The sequence below is a fragment of the Pinus tabuliformis genome, chromosome X, assembly GCF_031772625.1.
Source record: "Pinus tabuliformis cultivar Carrire ecotype Pingquan chromosome X, CPIR1, whole genome shotgun sequence".
Taxonomy (NCBI): Eukaryota; Viridiplantae; Streptophyta; class Pinopsida; order Pinales; family Pinaceae; genus Pinus; species Pinus tabuliformis.
Window position 1 is genome coordinate 1,445,543,139 of NC_142308.1, and position 24,678 is coordinate 1,445,567,816.

Here is a 24,678-nt window from a genome sequence, read left to right on the forward strand (position 1 = left end):
CAGCAATGAGCAGCACGCAACCCCAAACATTTTTAATGTCAATTGATATCGTTTTGGTAAAAACGCCGAGAGATGTTCGCGTTTAACAGCTATCTTTGCATGCACCCATTGCTTGCCCGACACGCGTTAAACACAATCAATTCCGATAAGAAACGCGGAGAAAAGACGCCGCTTGAGTTTCCAGACTCACAGTCTTCCGCGACTCCTCCGCCACGAAAACTCCACAGCATTCAAGATTTTCTGCCATCCTGAACCTTCTTACCCAAGTAACTGGATTGGGTCCTCCCCTGCAAACCCCATAGGGTGTTATAAACACACGAGAAGAGAACTCCGTGTCTGCTTAAACCCTCTACCCTCAATTTTCCTAAACCCTCTACCAGTGACGCTTTATAACGTTTGGCGTGCACGGCAAGTCTTCACCGGTCACCCAAGAGCATGTTCTTTATGATTGCCCCGCAGGTCGCCACCTCAATCTTGATCAATGTGTGGGCTGAATCTGTTAGAAGAGAAGGAAAGGGGAGAGCCGGCAGCACTTGTTTTTCAATGAAGAATTACAGTGGTAACCGCAATGGAACGAATTTTGGGAATGCATGGCAGTCCCCGGTTCCCTATCTGTTGGGCGGAGTGGCTGCCATGTTCCTTGTCATAACATTAGCCATTGTGGTTCTGGTTTGCTCCTGCCGGAGTTCTTCCAGTTCGACCGGAGCCCATGGTGCCGAAGCCCTTCGGCAGGATGGGAAAGATGAGGTTGATAAGGAACAAGGTGAGAAAGTGGCGGTGATTATGGCTGGCGATGAAAATCCCACCTTTATTGCGACACCGACGCCTGTGGCTGCTTGAAGATGGGGGTCTCAGATGCGTACAGTGGCCACTCATATGTCTATATGAGCGCAGTTTTGTTTTGTTTTTGTGTTAAGAGTGTAGTTTATGTATCTATCGGAAATGGCAGATTCTAAAGCATCGATGTAGATTGAAGATTTTGGCAGTATTTTACTCTTTTAATTTGGATTTTAGTGTTTTTGGATTGGATCTATCCGAACATTGAATCTCTTGGTTAACATAACCAACATAATACAGCTATGGATTGGATTTATCCGAAAGATTTAAACATTGAATCTCTTGATTAACATAATATTGATTTTATTTTAAGATTACTCTCATCTATCTATCTTTCTTCGGTCTATCTAAATCACTAGACGATGTGCTCATCTAAATACACTAAAGCGTTAATAATTTTGCTATCAATGGCTTGATCAAGCATTGCTAATTTTTCTATCCATGGCTTTATCCAGATCAGAGCTGAACCAAGTCTAGATCTTAAATAGAAAGAAAGAAAGCTATTGATTACAGCCTCTGTTTTCAGGACAGATATTAGTAGGACTAGACCTAGAAGTGGGATATTTGAGTGATTCGCGATGACTAAGGCAGAGGGATGAAAGTAGGGAGCTTCCCCAGTAGCAATTTGGATTTCAGCTTTAAGATTACTCTCATATATCTTTCTTTCTTCAGTGTATCTAAATCAGTAGACAATGTGCTCATCTAAAAACACTAAAGCATTGATAATTTTGCTATCCATGTCTTTATCATGCATTAATAATTTGGCTATCCATGGCTTTATCCAGATCCCAGCTGAACCAAGTCCGCAAATCTTTAATAGAAAGAAAGGAAGAAAGCAGATATTAGTAAGACTAGACCTAGAAGTGGGATGTTTGAGTGATTCATTATGACTATGACAGAGGGATAAAAGGAGGGATTCCACTGTTATTTAAGGTGGCTATAGCCCATGGAGAAAAAGGGGGTTTCCGTTGGTTCATCAAAGAATTAGCTTCCCTCAATCTATGAAACAAAAACAAAACAAGCCCATGGTCTAGACCAGAACCCAAGTTGGACGGAAAATGGGATTTTTCCTGGCTATGTCATGAGCTTACATTATTTTCCAGCTGCTAAATAATGAAAGCAACGTTGAAATGTTCAAGTTTAAATATTCAAAACATTTATCATTTTTTTAAGACATTGTTAAACAGAATGGAGATTATATTCTATATATGGCTCTTCTTAATTAGATTGCCATTAATAATATCCTTACACTAAATCGAATATATATTTAGCCCCTGACAATAGGAAAAGAAGATACATAAGGAATCAAAATGTCTATCCTTCATCAAATATATACTTAGTCTCTAGCAATATGAAGTGAAACTAAGATACCCCTAAGGTATATGTACTTGGTCTCTACCAATATGAAGTGAAACTAAGATACCCCTAAGGTATCAAAATGTTGAAGCAGAAATGGAATTTTCACAACTTACCAGGAAGGATCATGTAGAAATGACACGAAGATGTCCCTATGGTATCAAAATGTTGAAGTAGAAATGGACTTTTCACAACTTACCCAGAAGGATCAAACAAAATGTTAGAATTGAATTGAAATGAAGATTTCCCTATGGTATCAAAATGGAATTTTGGCATCAAAATATCTATCCTTTCACTTAATCAAATATTTAAATAGTCTCTAACAATATGATGTGCAACTAAGATACCCCTAAGGTATCAAAATGTTTGAAGTAAAAATGGAATAATCGAATATATAAATAGTCAATATTGAAGTAGAAATGGAGTGAAAGTAAGATACCCCTAAGATATCAAAATATTGAAGTAGAAATGGAATTTGGACAACTTACCCGGCGAGATCAGGTTTGAAATGAAATGAAGATTTCCCTATGGTATCAAAATGTTGAAACAGAAATAGAATTTTCACAACTTACCCCGCGGGAAGTAGAATGGAATTTCGACAAATTACCAAGAAGGATCATGTGAGGGTGCATTTTCTCTCCGTGTACGAATTTTTGTCCCTTTTGATTTTTCCTAAGTCAATATTTTCTTAATTATATTTTGCTTTTCTGGATTGTGACCTGTCACTAGAAAAGGTAAAAATCTTCGGTAGATCTGATAGCGAAGAGTAGAAATAGAATTTCGACAGTTAAAATATTCGGTAGATCTGATAGCGAAGAGTAGAAATGGAATTCGACAACTTACCAAGAAGGATCATTGGAGGGACCATTTTCTCTTTCCCTTTTGATTTTGTTTCAAATCAATGTTTTTTTTATTTTTTTTAAATTGTGACCGGTCACTAGAAAAGGTAAAAATCTTCGGTAGATCTGGTAGCATCTTCGCTTCAGATTATTTAATTTAAAAACATTCCGTAGATCTGGTAGCATCTTTGCTTCATACTATTCTTAATTTTTTAAGCGGTGTCCTATTTCCTAACACAGGAAAAATCCTTGTAGAGATGTAATAGCATCTTCTCCGGATTCCAAACACAAGATCTTCCTATGTAATAGCATTTTTCGGGATTCGAAGGTCATAAGCCAAAGGAGGTGATTACGGTTATTTCTGCAACTCTGAGAGGCTTTTTTTTTTTTCACTATTTCTGTAAATAATTTTTTATTATAATCCTTGGAGTTATTCTTAAAACTTTATAAACTATTATAGTTTCTGTACCTCAATTAAAACCATGCCTTCCACCAATCATGCCAGCCAGAGACATGAGTTTTAAATAATTTTTGAGACAATCCACAGGGCCTTCCCACCCCTGCCATGCTTGTATTGCACTTCCCAACAGAGAAAAAGACACCAGTGCTTTTCATGCACATAGAGCTTTTAGAACTTAATGCGATGCAGTTTTTTGATGGGCACCTGATTTAGTGCCTAAACCATGGGTTTCTGACACAAGATTCTGCATCTGCTGTGAACAGAGAGAAACCTGATACTTCATTTACATAATGATTTAGTGCCGAAACCATGGGTTTCTGACACAAGACTCTGCATCAGAAACACAAGACTCTGCATCTGTTGTGAACAGAGAGAATCCTGATACTTCATTTACATAATGAAAGAAAGCTGTGTGATATAATCAAAATGTGAAAAACAAAATTACAAACACCATATATATCTTAATTATAGATCTACCCGGCCTCAAATCTTTTCCATATCTTAACTATTAATCTATCAGGCATCAAATCTTTTTAAATATAAATAGTTTTTTCAATTTTATATTTAACAAAATTTTACACTATAAAAAATTTGATCCTTTAAGATCCTTTAAGAGTTTGCTAGAGTCTTGATCAGATTCATAATAGAATATTATAAAGCCACCAAATCTATACTGATTCATAATAAAATACTATAAAACCAGCCATATAAAAAAATTTGATCCTTTAAGAGTTTGCTAGAGTCTTGATCAGATTCATAATAAAATATTATAAAGCCACCAAATCTATACTGATTCATAATAAAATACTATAAAACCAGCCAAATATGATGAACAAAGCTGCAAATGTGAAGAATAAAGACACAGAAACCATGAAACCTATAATGATTTTTTATCAGAATAAGATACAGGCAAATTCAGAGCTTTGCTGTATATAAACAGAGAACAAGTACACACTACACCATGAAACTTGATAAACTATTCTCACATTATAAGAGTCCCACCATATTCGGGATGATCATGAGTAGAATCAAAAGCACTACGCACTATGTGGTCGGGCCTTGGGACAATGTTGGCTTAGCAATAAATGTTGGCTCCTCATCGCCAGCCATGATCACATTTATGATTTTTCTCTCTGTTTCATCCGAGTAATTCGACATGGTCGTAACCATGTCCTTCTCACCATGATACTCAATGATTGGATCACTGGCCTCTCTGTTACTTTCTTCTGAGCGACTAGCTGATCTTTTTTTCCCGTAGCGCAGCACAATAATAAAAAATGTTGCTATAATTAGAACGATAATGGCACCCGCTGCACCCAACACATATGGAGCAGGCGAACTCCATACTGATTGGTCGCATGCTTCACTGTAACTATAAGGTCTTGTAATATTTCTCATAGGTATTGCGCTCTTAAACTGACCTTTACAAGCCTCAGTGATCTAGAAATGCATTACAGTTCAAAGAGCCTGTGAAATGCAATAAATTATGGGCCTGTAGTAGGGGTTGTTACTAATCGCTGTCAATCATTCAAATGGAATAAAATAATGAAGCAGCATAAGAATAAGATAATATTGTGCGGAGGATGAGCTGCGATGTTCCCTCCGTGGAGCGCATTCGGCCAAAGCCATTTCAGTGCATGTGCTTGTCAAAAACAGTGCGAATATAGTGGGCTTCATAATTGCTAACATTATCTGTTGGAAAGAAGGTAGAATCCAGATTTCGTAATTTTTCTCGAATCCCAATCGAATATCTAGATGTGGTGTTTTTTTAAATTAAATTTTGTTTCATGATATTACATTATTGAATTTTAAATCCATGAAGATAGTTTATCTAATTTGGAGTAAAACTTGAAAATTTTCTGAAGGATTTCAATCCATTTTTATTTGGATAGTTGTATCTGATTTGGAATCAAACTTTAAGCATGTGATGTGATCGATGTGGATTTTTTAATTCTAATTTAATTATTAATAATTAAAATGAAAGATAATAATTAATTTTTTATAGGATATTTAGATATAAAAGGTTGAAATATTTATATGATAATTTATTTATAAAATATTTACTATAAAAAGTTGAAATATGAAATATGAAGAATAATAATTTATTTTTTATAGGATATTTAGATGTAAAAGATTAAAATATATATTGAATATTTATAATGATAATTTATTTATAGAATATTTATTATAAAAGGTTGAAACATTTATTGAATATTTTTAATAGTAATTTTTGAGGAATTTTTTTTCTTTAATTTTAATTTAATTATTAATAATTAAAATGAAAGATAAGAATTTATTTTTTATAAGATATTTAGATATAAAGGATTGAAATATCTATATGATAATTTATTTATAGATTATTTATTATAAAATGTTGAAATATGAAAAATAAGAATTAAAAATAAGAATTTAATTTTTATAGGATATTTAGATATAAAGGGTTGAAATATCTATTGAATCTTTATAATGATAATTTATTTATAGAATATTTACTATAAAGGGTTGAAATATTTATTGAATATCTTTAATGGTAATTTTTTTTATAGAATATTTACATATAAAGGGTTGAAATATCTATTGAATATTTTCACTATAAAGGGTTGAAATATTTATCTAATATTTTTAATGGTAATTTTTGAGGAAGATTTTTTTTTTTTAATTTAATTATTAATAATTAAATTGAAAAATAAAAATTTAATTTTAATAAGATATTTACATATAAAGGGTTGAAATGTCTATTTGATAATTTATTTATAGAATATTTATTATAAAAAGCTGAAATATGAAGAATAAGAATTTAATTTTTATAGGATATTTAGATATAAAGGGTTGAAATATCTATTGAATATTTTCAATAGTAATCAAGATAAAGAATTGAAATATTTGCAAAATATTTTAATTGTTAGAAATTTCAGGAGGAGAACTCTGTAATGGATTTATAATGCGTCCAACTTTTCGGATGGTTACTCCATCCATCATCAGGACCAGTGGGCTTAATATAATTAGAATAAAGATTAAAATTAAAATAGTTATGTTATTTTGGTTTTCTAAATTTAAAATTAAATTATAACTTCTTTATTATTATAATTATTCATATTATTAATTATAAAGTAATTAATATATGAGTTAAATATATACATATTTAAAAAGACATAAAAAATTATTTACCATGGAGATTCACTTTCATTTAATTATCACGATTTTTCAATATCACATGCCTACAAAACAAAAGGATAACTCATTTGATATAGCACTTGTTCATATAATATTTATTTTTTAGTTAATGAATTTAAATAATAAAGTAGAAAGGGAATTAACTTTTTTTGACATAAATCTCAACCTTTGATATATGGCTACTATTAACAATATTGTAACATATTTTGTGAAGGTTAAATCCCTACCATCCATCTAATAACTACGACAACCCTATAAACTAAATGACTAGTAAAAGCCAATAGACATCAATTCATGAGAAGCATCAAAACATTTACTCCATGATACATCTGACATTGCCAAGATTAAAAAGAATTATAAAAATTAACTAATTTATAACTTCATTATTATTAATTGCCCCTAGTATGGTAGAGATATTGTAATGTAATGTGAACATTTTTATTTGGTAAAAATAAAATAAAAGTAATTCTACATTAAACATTTTTACATGGTAAAAATAAAATAAAATAAATTAAAATTAAAATAATAAGGTAAACTTGACTTGGTCAGGTTACTAGTGGTTTTTGACCTCAATTTATGAGAACCCATGGTTCATGTGGAATATAGTCAATTTAAAAGAGAAAATTAAACTAGCCTCGATCCATTTTCTGGATCTATTCTCTGGATCTACTAGGCCGTGATAGAGATCAGATCTCTAGATGCAAACTTCTTTTAGAGTGAAAATAGATTTGATCCCTCTTGGTAGATAAAGAGTTGAGATGGATTTAGGTTGGTATATATATATATATATATATATATATATATATATATATATATATATATATATATATAAAATAAAAATAACTTTAAATTAAAATAATAAAGTAAACTTGACTTGGTGAGGTTACTAGTGGTTTTTGAGCTTTTATGAGAACCCATGGTTCACGTGGAATATAGTCAATTTAAAAGAGGAAATTAACCTAACCTAGATCCATCCTCTGGATCTAGCAAGTGCCTATAGGGATGCAAACCTCTTTTAGAGTGAAAATACATTTGATCCCTCTTGGTAGATCGAGAGTTAAAATAAATAAATAAATATATTTACCATACCATAAACCAATATTATGACTTATTAATACCACATGCCCAAAAAACCATAACGTATTTCATATCACACTTGTTAATATGACATTTATTTTTAATTAATCAATTTAATGAAAAGAGGGAAAGACCATAACTAGTATTAAGATCAAACATAACTTTTACTTTGTGAGTATTACTAACAATATTTGTGCCTAGAGACACTCTATAGCCCAATATGGAAGAATTGTTGTAATGTCTTGTCATGTTAAACATTTTGACTCAGTAAAATTACATAAAATTAAATTATAATAATAATAATGATAATAATAATAATAATAATAAAAACAATAATTATTAAAATAAAAATAAAAAATTATAATTATAATTAATAATTAAATCAACATAGATCCATCTTAATTTTGGATTTAATTCGAAATTTCTATTTTTATTTAAAATCTACTAAATCTGAAGCTCCACTTTAAAATATTTTATAAATGTTAAATTATAACTATAAAATTATAAAAACCATATTCCCAAACAAACTTATCTAATTTATAAAATTATTTTAAAAATAAATTTAAATAAAACATATAAAACATGTTTTAATTATAAAATCAGGTATGATTTTTTTTACATCCCTAGTAAAATCCCTAATGAAATTTCGAAACACTTAACGATAAAAAGATTCAAAATTTTCAGTTTGATGCGAATTTAACTAAACCAAGCGAATAATAGAAGAGTAGTTTGATGGCACATCACGCCAAGGGTACGGAATTGATACCGTCGAATATATATAAAGTAAGACGCATCGATACATATTCCCCACTAAGCTACAAAGCACATCGCTTACAGTGTCAGGAAGGAAACGATTAATAAATCCTTGAGATATTTTTCTTGCACTAGCGCCTCAATACTTTTTAGGGTAATACTTTTTAGGGTGGTGATTGGACCGCATAGTTTTATAGTGTTTATAAACAAATAGATAAGCTACAATTGACTCATGCAACGACAAAACTATGCCCTAGAGCACCACGTGAAGTAACTCTCCATTACTAATTAGCGGCACATCTAAAGTCTCAAATACTTTATGAATAATTGAGCTTTAAATTTTGGGATTATCCGTGTTTCTCTGAAGATAACCAGACTTATTTACTGCACACACGTTGACATGGGTTTCCTTCTGCCATGTTAAGCTAGAATTCAATACATTTAGCTTCACCATGTTAAGTAACAATTCGATACACTTGCAAACATCATGACTGATGTGTATGTCTTCTATTTGCAACGAATCATGAAAGCAATGATGAGTGACATAGCATGACATGCTATGAAGGAATGACAAGTAGCATAAATATCTCTCACCCCAAAACATGCACACTCTCTCTCATATCTATTTCTCTCTTTCCCTCCCTCTTCCTCTCTCTCTTCCATCCTCTCTCTTTTCCCTCCGGCTCTCCTCTCTCCCTCACTCTCTCTCCATCGCTCCCTTGTCACTCCCTCTCCTCTACCTTTATCCCTCTATTCCTTTCTTCCTTCCCCCCCCAAGTCCATCTCTCTCTCCTCATCTCTCTTTAGTCCTCTCTCTCCCTTTCTCTCCCACCTCCCTATGTCTTTCACCCCCCCTCAACACACACTCTCTCTCTCCTCCATCTTTGTTCCTACCTCTCTCTCTTTCCCTTCTCTCCCTATCTTTCTCCCCACCTTTTCTCTCTCTTCCCTACTCTCCTCTCTCCCGCTCTCTCCATCTCTCCCTTGTCACTCCCTCTCTCTCTCTTCATCTCTATCTCCCTATGTCTTTGTTCTTTCTTTCTTCTCTTCTTCTCTCTCTCCCCTCCTCTCTCTCTTCCTTCCTCTCTCTCCCACCTCCTTCTCTGTGTCTCCCCCCATAATTCTCTCTCTCTCCACCCTCCAGCTTTGTTACTATCTCCCTCCCTCTCTCCCCTCTTCCCTTCTCTTCCCTTCACTTTTCTTCTTGTCATAGTTTGGATCCTTAGTCAAGATGGATCTATGTTGGTTCTTGTTAATACTATTTGTATTATATAAATTACACATCTTTAAATATAAATGTATTCTCATATTTAATCTTATTAAAACCTTAATTTAATTTCTATGGGAATATTTTTAGTAGTTATGAGGATCGAGAGTTTAGATATATCTCAAAACTAATTATAACCCTTTTCCTATTAGCTTCAATTAAAAAATGATATAAATTAAATTAAAATAAAATATTTTTATTGTGAAATAAGTTATGGTTTTTGGGCACGTGGTATTGATAAGCCATGGTATTGACCAATGGTATTGTAACAAAACCTATTTACAAGTTAATAATATCCATGGTAAAGTGGGGTGAATATGGATGGTTAAGAATCTTGTCATATTGTTATAAAATATTTTGATTGTGAAATAGGTTATGATTTTTTGGCATGTGGTATTAATAAACCATGGTATTATGCTATTGTAACAAAGCCTATTCACAAGTTCATAATATCAATGACAAAGTAGGGGCAAATATCCATGATTAAGAATCCTATCATATTGTTATAAAATATTTTGATTGTGAAATAACTTATGTTTTTTGGGCATGTGGTATTGATAAGCCATGGTATTGGCCCATGGTATTGTAACAAAGACTATTTACAAGTTAATAATATCCATGGTAAAGTGGGATGGATATCCATGGTTAAGAATATTTTCTTATTGTTATAAAAATTTTCATTGTGAAATAAGTTATGTTTTTTTGGACATGTGGTATTGATAAGCCATGGTATTGACCCATGGTTTTATAACAAAGCCATTTTTTTACAAGTTAATAATATCCACTATAAAGTGGGGGTGAATATCCATGGGTAAGAATATTTCCATATTGTTATAAAATATTTTGGTTGTCAAATATGTCATGGTTTTTGGGTTTTCCGTACTAATAAACCATGGTATTGGCTCATGGTATTGTAAAAAAATCTCTTCATAAGTTAATAACAAAATACAAATATAACAATTTGAATTTTATTATTAATTGAGCCAACATTTAGATGTTTGCACTCATCACTTTTGAATTTTTATTATTATTACTTTTAAATATAGCTGATGTTTAGAGTTGTTTACATACTTACATTATATGTAAACATCTATTGTTTACATACTTACATTATATGTAAACATCTATTGTTTACATACTTACATTATATGTACACATCTATTCTATATTGGGTTGTAGAGTGCCTCTTGGTGCAATGATTTACACATCTACTCTCTATTGAGCTCTAGAGCGCCTATCGGTGTAATGATTTACTTAATTAGGAGGGTTACTCATCCTCCAACATCTTGCATTTTCTATGAGCTTTAGAAATTTGATAGGAAAGGAACATTATTATCTCACTTCTTCTACTTCGCCCACATTCATTTATTTGAAACTTTTGTATCCTCAAGCATTTAAGGTTGTAAGACTTAGGATTAATGCATATTTTGATGTTTGTTGGTCACTTTAATTGTTTATTAATAAAACAGTCAAGTGCCACATAAATTATCAACCCAGAAAAGTCTGATTATTCCAAAGGTGACTACGTACTGTATGTACTCAATCTTAATAGTATTAAAATCTATAGTATAAACAATTCACTCTCTATTAAACCCCTACTCTGTGTTACAACAGTTACTGCCTGTTGCAAGAATGGGACAAGAATAGATAATTAATTAAAGAAAAGAAATCTGCAAAAGGGAGTGATGGCTGTCCTGTAACAAAGGATCAGGACCCTATCCTCAGAGTAAGGACTTTCAGCACCTGCCTCTGTTATCCAGTTCACCAAAACACTCTGTAGATCTTAATCACCAGTGAGGCACTCATAAGCAACATAAATCAGTTAAAAGGAAAACAGAGTCTCAACAAAAATAAAATATCATTAGAAGCAGTACTCGTAAATAAAATGCAAATAGAAATGACACACACAACACACAACAGAAAGGAGATGGGTGAATCTTGTGATGAAGGTGGGCTCTGTCCTTCTCACAAGATTCCCCAGGACACAGAAACTAAGATGAAATATTTAGAACAGAACTTTATTCATCTGTCAATATACCATATTACAAGAAAGATTCAGTCTCATCCCTTCACTACAATTTTTGTGTTACAGCTTGTTCATCCTCTCCCTATACGTCTATATCCCCCTCTCTAATGTAGATGTCTCCTCTTTATAGAGGAGATATTTACTACAAAATATTTTCATTATACATTCTGGTTCAACCCTTTGTACCAAAAATAGGGAAATCAGGTCTTGTTAACAGAATGTTGTTACAGTCATGTGGATCATGATCATTATGACCAATATAGTAATCAGTCAGACTCCTTTGTTGTTGCGGATTTGTTACGCAAATCTCAACTGTCTCCTCGAAGTTTGCATGATGTTCTTGCTGTTTCAGCTTTGAGGTTCATGCTGTTCTTGATGTTTCAACTTCGCGGTTTGTGTTGTTTCCGCTGTTTCAGCGATTGAAAAATGTGGTCCTGCCAGTTAGGCAGTTTCAACAATTGTTCAGCAACTTAGTCAACTTCAAGGATCAATTATAAAGATAGCATGATTACGTGTTGAATAATTAAACATATAGCAATGAGGAGAGTTACTATATACCTTTTGGAATGATTAAGTCAAAACACTAGCAAAGGTTTTCAACTAAGGGTTGAAGAGGGTAATATAATGACAAAATATAAGGTCAAAAATAGACAATATGGGATCCTAACATCCCCCCCAACTGAAAATGTTGCATGTCCGCATGCAACGTCTACTCTGAATCTGAGTCGGAATATTGGGATGAACAGTGTAAATTGCTTATGCAGTAACTCTAGAAGGTGCTGTCAACCATGCCTCTAAACCCATGGACACTCTGAAGTTTCTTCCATGCTGCCAACTCTTCTTGTTTGGTCAATTTAAATTGAGTCTTATATTGTTCTCGAGGAAGCCATAAGAGAGGGAAATGAAAATGGTAGCCAATCCATCGTTCATCACACTGTCTAATGCATTTAACATAATCAGGTATACGTGAGATCGCTGCCTGAAGATTGAGGGGATTGTAGGGATGATATTCCCATCTTTATTTAGGACAATTTTCCCAGAATAGGTTATTTGCTTTTATAGCCAGAGCTCCTTTAGTTTTCACATAATGTTGGCAGTCTTCCAAGACTGCTGCTTGCAGTTTACTAATATGATCAGTCATCCCTGGTTCTCGTAGAATTCGTTGATGTTCTGCAATGAAGATGGCTGCATTGTGTGCTGCAGACATAAAATCAGTCTGCCAAGTAAGCTGATTGGCCAAGAAGGAAATAAAGGCTCTTATCTGGATATTGCCACAAAGAGGAAGTAAACTAATATTTCTATCTTCAAGCATAGCCTCATTGTGAAGATAGAGTTCACATAGCAAGTTCTGGTCACTGTTTGGTGCTTCTGCAAAAGTCTCAATAAATTGTTGTGGTGTAGAGACCTGGTGGGGTCGTCCATCCTTGATTGCTTTCAATTGGAGGAATGCTAAGCGTTCTCTCAAAAATACAGAATAGTTAAAAGAAGGCTTCCTTGTAGCAAGTAACTGCTGGACCAAATCAGAGATGAGGGATAGTCTGGCTTTTAATTACTTATTCTCCTTATGTTGTGCACGAGACTGTTCGAATACTTCCCAATTTCTGTATGCATAGTTGAGCTATAATGAATTCTGTTGCTGAAATACCTTTCCTTGGGAGAGCTCATATTCTGTCTTCCATGTGTTACTTAGTTCTTGAAAACTGGAAGTCTGTGCGTGAGCATTGCTGACACAGGGAGGTTCAGTTTATGTATGCACAGTTGTAAAAGACTTTGGTTCTGGTTTCTGTTCATCAACAACTTGGGTAGGCCAGGGTGGTTCTGTTTCTTCCTCTAAAATTCTTGAAGACCCTGTTTGTTCTTGTGTAACAGCAGGGTGTTCCTTTTTTATTATAATAGGACTGACTCCAGTCAACAGAATTGCAATTATCTTATATCCTGCTCGAGTATAGATATCCCCACATTCACTGCACATGTATTCACTGTATTGATCCTTCTATGCACTCTTTTCAGCTTGAGATGCTACCTGAGCTAACATGTACAGATTGAGTTCCTTTTTATAGGTTTCCCTAGCCATTGTTAACTCTTGCTGATAAGCCTTAATTTCTGATTTTAAAATCTCATTTTCTTCCTGCAGGGAGGCTAAAGTAAATGGGGCTTCTGTAGTTGCCGATTCCAATGGAGAAGAGAATTGTTGTTCAGCATTAACTTCATCATTTGCGTCCACAACAGGTGGTTCTTGTGTATCACCTGTTGGGTCAATGGCTGGTTCTTGTGTATCAGCCATGCCTAGGGCATCTTCTTTTTGATTTCCAACAGGTGGTTCTTGTGAATCACTTGTTGGGTCAGTGGCTAGTTCTTGTGTATCAGCCATACCTAGGGCATCTTCTTTTTGTTCCCCAACAGGTGGTTCTTGTGTGGCACTTGTTGGGTCGGTGGCTGGTTCTTGTGTAACAGCCACATGCCCTATATCATCTTGGGTGTCTACTTCAGATGTATTGGTAGCTGGTTCTTGTGGAGTAGCTGCCTCTGTTGAGAAAAATGATGTCACAAAATCGTGAACGCTCTGTATTTCGGCACCTGAGGGTGAAGAAGGTGAAGGTTCAGGGCTATGCGGGATACAGAGATTTAGAATGATAGGAGGGACGTTTAGGATAATGGCCTAAGTTGCTGCAGACGACCTTGTTCGTTGCCATGGTAGGGAATCAGGAGAGACAGTAGTTTTTCTCTTGCGAGCACTTTTCCTCAGGGTAGGGGAATTATCAGAAATAGTGGTTTCCTTAACTGAGGCCCTGGTTCTTCTTTTTAGTGGGGTTGCAGCTTTTTGTTGCTTTCTCCTCTTAAGGAAAGTGATGAGGGTATCATCATCTGAATCATCTGTAGGGATATGGACTATGGGGGTGGATGGTCCAGCTTTATCAGGGGGTGAGGTCTGCTGTAGATTTTCAGTGCTCAATTGGGGTGTTTCTGCTACTGGTTGCTGAGTTTCAGCAACTTGCTGGGAGTTTTCCTCGGATTGTTGGGAATTTTCTTCATTTTGCTGACGATTTTCCTCAACTTGTTGAGGAGGGTTATTGAGGGGAGGTGGATTGTGCAGGGCGAAGCCTCTATTTATTAGGAGTTGGACCAAAAGATGGTGCGTGAGGCAGAGTAGTTGGTGCTTTGCGTTCACGGTATAGTGTGCCATATTTTTTAGACAGCCAAGCAGATAATAGGGAATACTTATTAGACGACCATGCCACAAACGATTAAATAAAACAAATTCGTGTTGATAGACTACCTGATAACGGCCCTCGCAGGTGAAATAATGCTTAAAAAATTCTGCAACCTCTGGCCATGGAGGTGGTAGTGATCGAAGTGCAACACCCCTGCCTTTGGTTTCAACCTACTCCCCTGGTAACAAGAAATCTTGCTGTGCATTGAGAATGAGGTGTTTCCTGCTGAACCAGCGAATACCATTGGTTGGAAGCCCTGAAACTTGCGCTATGTCTTCTTCTATTGCTGGAATTCGCACCCCTCGGACAGTGGAGTACCCTTCCCTCAAATTGCATGCAAATTCCAGAACCTGCTGTGGATCAAAATCCGGAAGTCTTCTGAAGTAATCCACCCATCCTGCTTGTAGAAAGATTTGGTATGCCTCCTGGTAGAGTTCCAGTAATGTCATCGAGCCAGGTTCATGTCTAACAGCATCTCCTCCCATAGTTACTGGTTTAGGCAAAATACAAAGTGCAGAGCCGAGTTGCCGAGGTCGAAACAGAGCAGAACATTACAAATGAAATTATGACGTGATAAGGTATAGACGAGGTGGATTAGATACTACCGCGAGGAATAGAGATGGCCATGATTAGCGTGTGATATAATGATTATGATATTTCGGTAATCCCCCCCAACTGCGGCTGAATGATATGGTTGGTGGTACAACGCTTTCGGCAGTCGTGTCAATTATCTCCTCATTAACTACAATTTAATATTCACACTTAAACACGCATACCTTTACATTTACCTTTGGTTGTTGCGCCGAAAAGTGTTATCTTATCCTTAATAGGTCGATGATCATTATAGAAAGGGTCTATAAGGTATGAGGGTTTTTATACACAAGATTTTTATTATTCACAAGAGGTAGTAGTGAAGGGACATTATTAACAGGATAAATGGCTGATTCCTTTGAATAAAGAATGATATGTTTCTATCAAAGTAATAGTTCATTCTCAAGAGCAAAAATGGGGACATTGGTGCTTTTTAGGAAAAATGGGAAAGATTGGTGTTTAAGCAGTGGGATTTGGTGTTCCAGCAATGGGAAATGGTGTTTCAGCAATAGGAAATGGTGTTTCAGCAACGGGAAATGTAAGAGGGAATGAATTATGATCTAAAATGACATGGCAATGCTTTCCAATCTGCAAATTAGTTCTTCCTATATTGGAATTTTTCTTTTCAGCCACCCTCCAAAGCTAAGATCTGCAAAATAATTAATTGTAACATGGCAACCCTTGACAGGGATTATTAGTTAAGAAATCTAATCTAAAAATAAATACATAAACAGAAAATTAAGTGCATTGAGGGATAGCCGGTTCCCCCAAAAAGGCATAGTGTATGTCTGTCATGCAAGTAGCTTTGAAATCCTCTTTAGAAATAGGTTGTTGATACAACCAAGGTCGATACCCATTCACTAATAATGGTGTTCTAGAATCATCAATCATTAGGAGTCCGACTGTTCCATTTGGAAAAACAATATCTACTTCATAAGGTCCTAGCCACCTTGTTCTTAATTTACCTTGAAAATTTTCAAAACGAGAGTCATACATTAGAGCCCAATTACCTTTTTGGAACTGCTTGTGCTTAATAGTTTTGTCATGCCACCTAGTTCTTTGTTGTTGTATCATGGTTGTTTGATGGATGGCATCCAACCTCTTTTCATCCAATTCCTGAAGCTGCTGCAACCTAGCTGTCTGTGCATCAGTCAAGTCAAGGTTAACAGCTAAAGCAGTCCTCAAGGTTTTGATTTCAAATTCCACAGGAAAAACAACACTTTTACCATAAACTAATTCATAAGGTGAAAAACTCGTAGTGTTCCTCCAAGTAGTTCTGTAAGCCCATAATGCTTCAGGAAACCTTTGAAACCAGTCGCTTATATTCTCCTTGACTATTTTTGTTAAAATGGCTTCTATGACTTTATTTGTACTTTCCACTTGCCCATTTGCCTAGGGGTGATAAGGTGTAGTCATTTTATGCTTAATGTGATATTTCTGGAGTGTATCTTTGAAGCCATGAGAATTAAAAGGGGGTCCTCCATCTGTAACTAGCTCTCTAGGCAAACCAAACCTAACAAAGATTTCTTCAAATAGAAAAGTTAACACTGATTCTTCATTAGCTTTGAGGAGTGCCTTAGCTTCTACTGACTTAGTCATATAATCAGTGCAAACCAGTATATAAACTCTTTGATTGGATGGAGGATTGACGAGACCTATAAAATCTAATGCCCATCTTTCAAAAGGTTCAAGTATTACCTGGGGGTTGAGTGGCATTTCATCCCTGTGATTAGGCTGGCCCATTCTCTGACAGCTATCGCAGGCCCTAACATATTTCTTTGCATCCTTGAAAAGTGAGGGCCAATAGTAACCCATTCTAAGAACTTTGTGTGTTGTTCTTTTTTCCGCAAAATGCCCTCCACAAGGGCCATTGTGACCAGCTTTCAATATATCATAAGCTTCATCTTCTCTGATACATCTCGAAATTTCCTGATCGAGTCCTGTGTGAAAAAGACACCCACTTATCCAACTGTACCTAGCACTTTGCTGAACGATCTTTCTTTTCTCTCTGTGTGATAGGTGCGATGGTAGTTTCCCTGAAACTAAGTAATTGGCAATGTCTGCATACCAAGGTGAGTGAGAAGATACTACAAATAAATATTCGTCAGGAAAAGAATCATCTACTAGAATATCTTCATCAGTTTTTAACCGAGAAAGGAAATCAGCAAGTACATTTTCTTTACCTGGTCGATCTACAATTGTGATATCAAATTCTTGTAGTAATAATAACCATCTGGTAACTCGAGCATTTGTAACTGATTTGTTCATTAAATATTTAATGGCCGAGTGATCAGTATGCACAAAAGTAGTATAACCGGTAATATAATGTCGAAACTTATTAATAGCATAAATGACTGCTAAAAATTCTTTCTCGGTGACTGTATAATTGAGTTCAGCAGGGGTCATATTTTTACTAATAAAATAGATAGCATAGGGAAGATTATTTTCTTCTTGACCCAAGACAGCTCCTATTGCAGTATCTGAAGCATCAGAGGATATATGAAAGGGAAGTGCCCAGTTAGGTCCTCTTAAAATGGGAGTTGTAGACAGTTGATGTTTAAGTTCATTAAATGCTTTTTGACAACCATCAGTCCACTTAAATTCAACATTTTTCATAAGTAACACAAACAAAGGAGAAGCTATTTTAGAAAAATCCTTGATAAATCTTCTATAATATCCAGCATGTCCTAAAAAACTTCTTACATCAGTTTGTGTTTTAGGGATAGGAAGAGTCTGAATTACTTGTACTTTAGCTGGATCAACTCGAATTCCTAGGAATGAGATGAAGTGTCCCAATGCAATACCTTGATTCATCATCATATGGCATTTTTTAGTACTTAAGGCAAGATGTGCTTCTATACATCATTTAAGTACTTTTTCAAGGTTCTGTAATGCATCTTCAAAAGTCACACCATAAGGAGTAAAGTCATCCATAAATATTTCTAAGGAATCATTAAGCATATCAGAAAAAATTCCTATCGCTGCTCTTTGAAATGTTTCTGGGGCATTACATAGTCCAAATGGAAGAACTCTATAGGCAAAAGTCCCCCATGGACTAGTAAAAGTGGTCTTGTCCTGATCTTGGGGTGCAATCTTGATCTGATTATATCCACTAAATCCATCCAAAAAGGAAAAGAATCTCTTACCTGCCAAATTGGCTAGTACCTGATAAATAAATGGTAAGGGGAAATGATCTTTCTGAGTGGCCTTATTTAGAGCTCTGTAATCTACACACACTCTCCATTTCCCATTTTTCTTAGGTACTATTACTAATGGTGAAACCCATTCACTATCAGATATAGGATATATAAATCCTGCATTCAACAATTTTTTAAGTTCTTCCTTCACAATTTCCCTTAAATTGGGATTCATTCGTCGTTGGGGTTGACAGACTGGGCGAGATCCTTCTTTAATATAAATACGATGAGTACATAATTCCTAAGAGATTCCCTTGATATCTGGGTAATCCCATGTGAATGCTTCTTTATTCTCACGGAGTAGCTTCATTAACTGTTGTGTTTCAGCATCTGTTAGGTTAGGGTTTATATTTAATGTTTTGCTAGGCTCGATTTCGACTGTTATACTTTTGGAGGAGGTGTCAGCTGATGTCTGAGATAAATCTTCAGTTCTAAGGTTTTGCTGGGATTCAGATTCCAAGATTGTAGTCAAGTGATCATGTATTTGAGAGTTAATCGAAGAAGGTTCGGAAATAAAGTTGCTAATTAATTCATCTTCAGTTGAATCTTTAAAAGTTAGAGCTTGTCCGACAGTCAGGATGGGTTGGGTCTCATTGTCCTCATAATCTAACCACACAGAGTTATCATTATTGATCATAGGTGTAGCATGAGGATAAAGAGTAAGCTGTTTGGTTTCACATCCATTAGAAATTGTCATTGAACCTGACCTACAGCTGATGAAGGCATCTGCTGTAGCTAGCCAAGGTCTTGCCAAAATCAATGGATGACCCCCCAACTTTATTTTGGTCTGTAATACAACAAAATCAGCTGGGTAGTTCCAAGATTCGACTGAAATTATCAGGTCTTCAATGACTCCTTCAGGTTTGATTGTGGAGTGGTCAGCTAGCTCTAGAATGGTTGGGTTTTCCCTAATTACATTCTTTAACTATAATAACTGTGCAGTTTCAAGTGTCATGATGTTTATTGCAGCACCCAGATCTACTAGAACTCTAGAAACAAAAGTTTTTCCAACCTGTACTGTGACCATAGGATGACCATGGTCACCATATTTCACAGGAGGGTTTTTTTCTGACATTAGAACAGCTAGATTGTTATAGACATTTTTGGGCTCCACAACCCCAAGAATGAAATGTCCATAAACCAACGGCTCCTAAGTCCCTAAAAGTGTTTTTCTAACCCCTAAAGGAACAAGGTCAATAGATCACAGCTTCTCCCAGAAGTTCTCCATGAGAAACTGCTCAGAATTGGTCAAAACAGGATCATTGTAGCTGCTCCACTGGCTAAGTGTGTTGCATCTCACCCAAATACACTGTGAGGGTGCATTGCATTTCAAAAGTCCCTTCTGTGGGGTGCAATGGGCGAGAAATGACAAATGGCAGTGTCATTCCGCAAGGTGGAGAGGCAATGGAAGCTTCCAAAATCTTCTCCTGTGACACTTGCCTCACTGAATTTGACCAAGGATGAGTAAGAGGCCATCAGTCTCCAAGTGGAAGCAAGAAATATCAAAGAGAAGAAACTAATCAAATCACAAGCTAATTGATCCCCTTTACAGATATCTATATATGGATCCCTCATCCCAGAGATCCAGGGGGATGGAATTTTGCATATTGTAAGGAATTGTTGTTGGTTTCTTGAGACAAACATCAGATTGTTGGGTGATCTAAGCTTTGTTTGAGGTGAAGAGGGGCTTCTTTGCTGGGAGGTTGATGCTGGGTCAGAACAACTGGCTGTAACTCTTCTTGGCTCTTTTCTTGTTTATCAATAAAAGCTATTTGAGTTTTCCTCCATGCTTTTGTGTCATTGATGCTTGTTACATTTGTATGGTCAATTTACATCTGATCCTAGATTGTTTATGATTATAGATCCATGTCTTTGTATAGTGCTATGCTTCTGTGATCTTACAAGCACTTTGTGAAGCTGGGCGTGCAAGGGAGCAAGTAGCTGAGGACTATCAAAGAAGAGAGGGATCAAATCAGGAGATTAGCACAAGACAGAGTTTGGTCTTTTTGTTCTCCTCTATCTATAATTCATAAAGGAGAAACAAAAGTAGCTTTTCTCTGTTTGTTTCTAAGGCAGCTGTCACACCTTAGTGGGATAGAGCAATTCTATATAGACACTTTTCCCTGTAACAAAATGGCGACTCCGCTGGGGAGCTAATTAGTTTGTTTGTTTATCATTCTTTGTTGTTTGTTTCATAAAATTACAAGTAGCATTCGAACTGCATTTGCCATAACAAATCCAAAGTAGACAACTGCTACCTCAATCCATCTACTGGATTTGTTTATGATTTAAACAACTGATTCACAAACTATCTGATTGCCCTTGTGATAGCTCTTAGATCCTCTTTAGATCTACCCCTGATTGTTGTATTACTGATTTCTTTTTGCTCGGCCAAAGCCCAGGAACTGAACTGCAAACTGTGACTCAGAACCTGAACAGAGTCTCGTTTCTGGCCCAGTGCAGGTACTGTTCAAAGATTCTGAATTTCAGCGCACTTCCCGAGTGGACAACCTGCGCTGCATTTCAAATTCTTTGTGTTACAGGTGCGCTGATCAGACTAGCTCTGTGTAGTTGTGGCTTCTGTGGTTCATTCTTTCCAGTTCTATTCTTGAATTTTGCTGCCTGTGATCAGTATATGTCTATTTGAAACCCCTTTTCTTTGCTGTTATTTCGCCTCCTTTGTACAAAAGAATTGTAGATGTTTTTGTGTGTTTGTTGAGTCATTTACAGTTCTCCTTTACAAAAGTAGCGTAATCGTGCTGTCGTCCTTTGATTTGAAACTGTCGCAAGTGTCGATTTCAATCGTAGGAAAGAGTTTAATTGTTGTTGATGGTTGATTATCCTGTTACTATTGCTTTTGGTCTAAATTTGTAATTCTCTAGTGTCGAGAACAAGTATTCATTTCAAAATCGTAAGCTGTTGTGATCGTCTCCATTTTTTGATTTCGAAAAGAAACTTGTTGATATTTGTCGCTTGAAAAGAAATTCAGATTTGTGCATCAACTTTCTTTTTAGCATTCATATACTAAGAAAGTCGAAAACAAATACATGCATGTGCATTTTCATATAGACAGTCTGATTGGCTTGATTTAGGAAAGTGCATTTAGAGTGTGCTATTTGGTCTTTGTGAAAAGATTCTGTCTTTCTTTTCCCTAGTAGCTAGGATTTTCATTGCATAAAGGAGATAAAAAGTTTGTTTATCATCTTAGATTGCATTTTAGGAATTACATCTACATCTTGTGGTGAACCCAAAAGGCAAACTTCATAAACAAGATCAACTTAAAATAAATTCAATGAATCTAACAACGCTTTGGAACTTAACGCACAACATTTAGAAGTCTAGGCTAGAGACGTATTCCGGCGTCGTAAAGCCTGGTAACTATTGTTCTCACTGATGGTTGGGTGATTCCTCCACTTTGAGACGATAAGTGCTAGTACGGACTTGTGCTCCCACGTATCGTCGAGTATATTTTGGGAGACCCCGATAGGCTTAATACTTTATCCATAGGAAGCTGTGTCTTCCACCCTATCGATCACAATGCAATGAACACAGCATTCAGGAACATTGACTACCGTACCGTAAAAAATATTCTGCAGTTTTGCGATTGGTTTGGTAATCCCTCTACCTAGATTTCCAGAGTAGTCCCTTTCGTTCCTTTTCAGACTCCTTAATGGAAAAGGTCCATCTGAGCACTTGTCACTTCAGGCTCATTAAAAATCAAAGGAGACTAGAGTCATCTTTTGTTTTTTCTCGACTCTTAAAAATTGAAAAAACAAGTTGTGTCAAAGCGTCTAAAATTTATTTTAAGTGGAATATTCATTACCCTTTCCTACGTTGATCTTGGGTTGAGAAAATGGAGTCCACCAACCAAGGAATTCCCCTTGGAGGAAATCCTAGTCCCTTCTCCTCTTGGGGAGATGTTGGTGCACCCAATATGGCCACATTGTCGCTTCCAGGACTGACAATTGGTTCGCCTGTATGGCTCTTCTCAACCTCTGTCGTTCAGAACGCCACAATTCCTGAACAATCGAATCAGCAACTAGACGAGTCCAGAGTTACCCACGAACCTTCTACTTCTTCTAATTCTTCCTCTCCTCCTTCCTCTTCGCTTGATGGGGCTGGTAAATCCAAAATTCAAGTACCTAAGGAGAAGAAGGAAAAGAAGAAGAAAGAGAAGAAGAAGAAGGAGCCAAAAGCGAATGGGGGCAAACGAGTGTCGTCTAGCGAAAATCCACACACTGCACCGACCAGGCCTAAATCGCCATGTGTCATTTGCAAAGGAGACCACTATCACAGAGATTGTCCTTGCATCCCTCGGATCTTAAGGGATTGGTCTCCTCATTTGCACAACCTGGTGTCGTCAACCTCTGATGGCCATGTTGAAAACACATCGTCAACTAGTGAAAGTGAAGCCCCAGGACAAAAAGGAAAATATAGATTTCCTTGTAAACTGTGCGAAGGCGATCATGCCATCCACTGTTGTCCCTTCTTAGACGAAGCTAAAAGAGTTTTGGACGATCGTCCGGTTTCACCGTTACGACTTCCTCCTGGGTATAAAAAACTCTTGTCGAGTCCGTCACTAGTTGAAAATCCGGCTGGCCCACTCTGGTGGTCGGCCGAAGCATCTGTCATTGAAGATAAACCACCTGAACCCATACCAGATGAAAGTCAAAAGGTCAAGGTGCCAGTTGACCCGGTCTTGCCTTCAGAGATTCCATCTTCAGATGATATAGTCACGGAAGAGAACATGGATGACACTGTCCAAATTATTTTCATAAGCACAGACTCCAATGAACATGGGGGAAATTTACCCATTCCTTTAGCGCAAGAAGGAAGTTCGACAAATTCGTACCTGGCTGTCTATTCGGTCCCACCTCCAAGCAACCTAGTTGTCTCCTTTGACTGGAATCAACTAGGCAGACCCCGTTTACCAGCTAGTATACCATTCCGAATCATTGTTCAAATATATAGAATGGTTATGGATGGTACCATCATAGATGAGGGGGCTTCTGTGAGTATCCTTTCCTCAACTGCTTGGAAAGCGCTTGGTTCGCCATCTCTTTTTCCTGAGATGAGAAATCTAACAGGCTTCGATAAAGGAACCAGTTGACTGTTAGGGATCCTTCCCGATGTGCCCATAACATTGAGAGGGAAAACTGTTCACATGAACGTGATGGTAGTTCAAGGACCCCTGGATTACAATCTACTCCTTGGACGAGACTATATTTATTGCATGGGAGCAATTGTCTCCTCACCCTTTAGAGTAATGTGTTTTCCACACGAAGGAAGAGTGGTCAAGCTCGTAGACCAGCTTTCATTTCCCGGATCATACAGAGACAATAGTCATATACCATCCTTAAATGGTCTTTTCACGCAAGAAATGTCTCAATCTCCAGTCCGTCCACCCGATGAGAGCGAGTGATTTGGGGGGACATGACTGAATCCCAGGGGGCATGCACCCTGGTATGCTTCGGCAGGAGAACTTCGGGTATAGGGTAGGTTTCCGCGAGAAAATATGACTAGTCTGTACTCCCATCCGTGATTGGAAGAGGGGGTTATTCTAGAACAAGATTCTCTTGTCAAAGTTACGTGAGTGGAGTGACTTCCTCCACTCACCTTTGGATATTTCGATAGACATCGCCGAAGAAGTGTTTTTTTACGCACTAAATAGAACAATCTTTGGTAACCTGAAAGAGGTATACCTTTCCTGATAAAACAAATGTTTTGTCAGCTCGAATAAAAGGTTACCTTGAAACTCTGTTTTATACCTGGGGGCATGCAAACCTTTTGGAGTGCAAGCAAAGAGTGATCATTTATCTGTTTTTTAGATTGGTCGTTTCCTAACTTGCATAAAGAAAGGATGTGGGGAAAAACTCTAAAAATTTCCGT

At 36.3% G+C, this 24,678-nt stretch overlaps 1 pseudogene; it reads left to right on the top strand.

Moving 5' to 3' along the window:
* Positions 1-543: 543 nt before the first annotated feature.
* LOC149145459 (protein GLUTAMINE DUMPER 5 pseudogene) lies at positions 544-840 on the top strand (annotated as a pseudogene).
* The last annotated feature ends 23,838 nt before the right edge of the window (positions 841-24,678 follow it).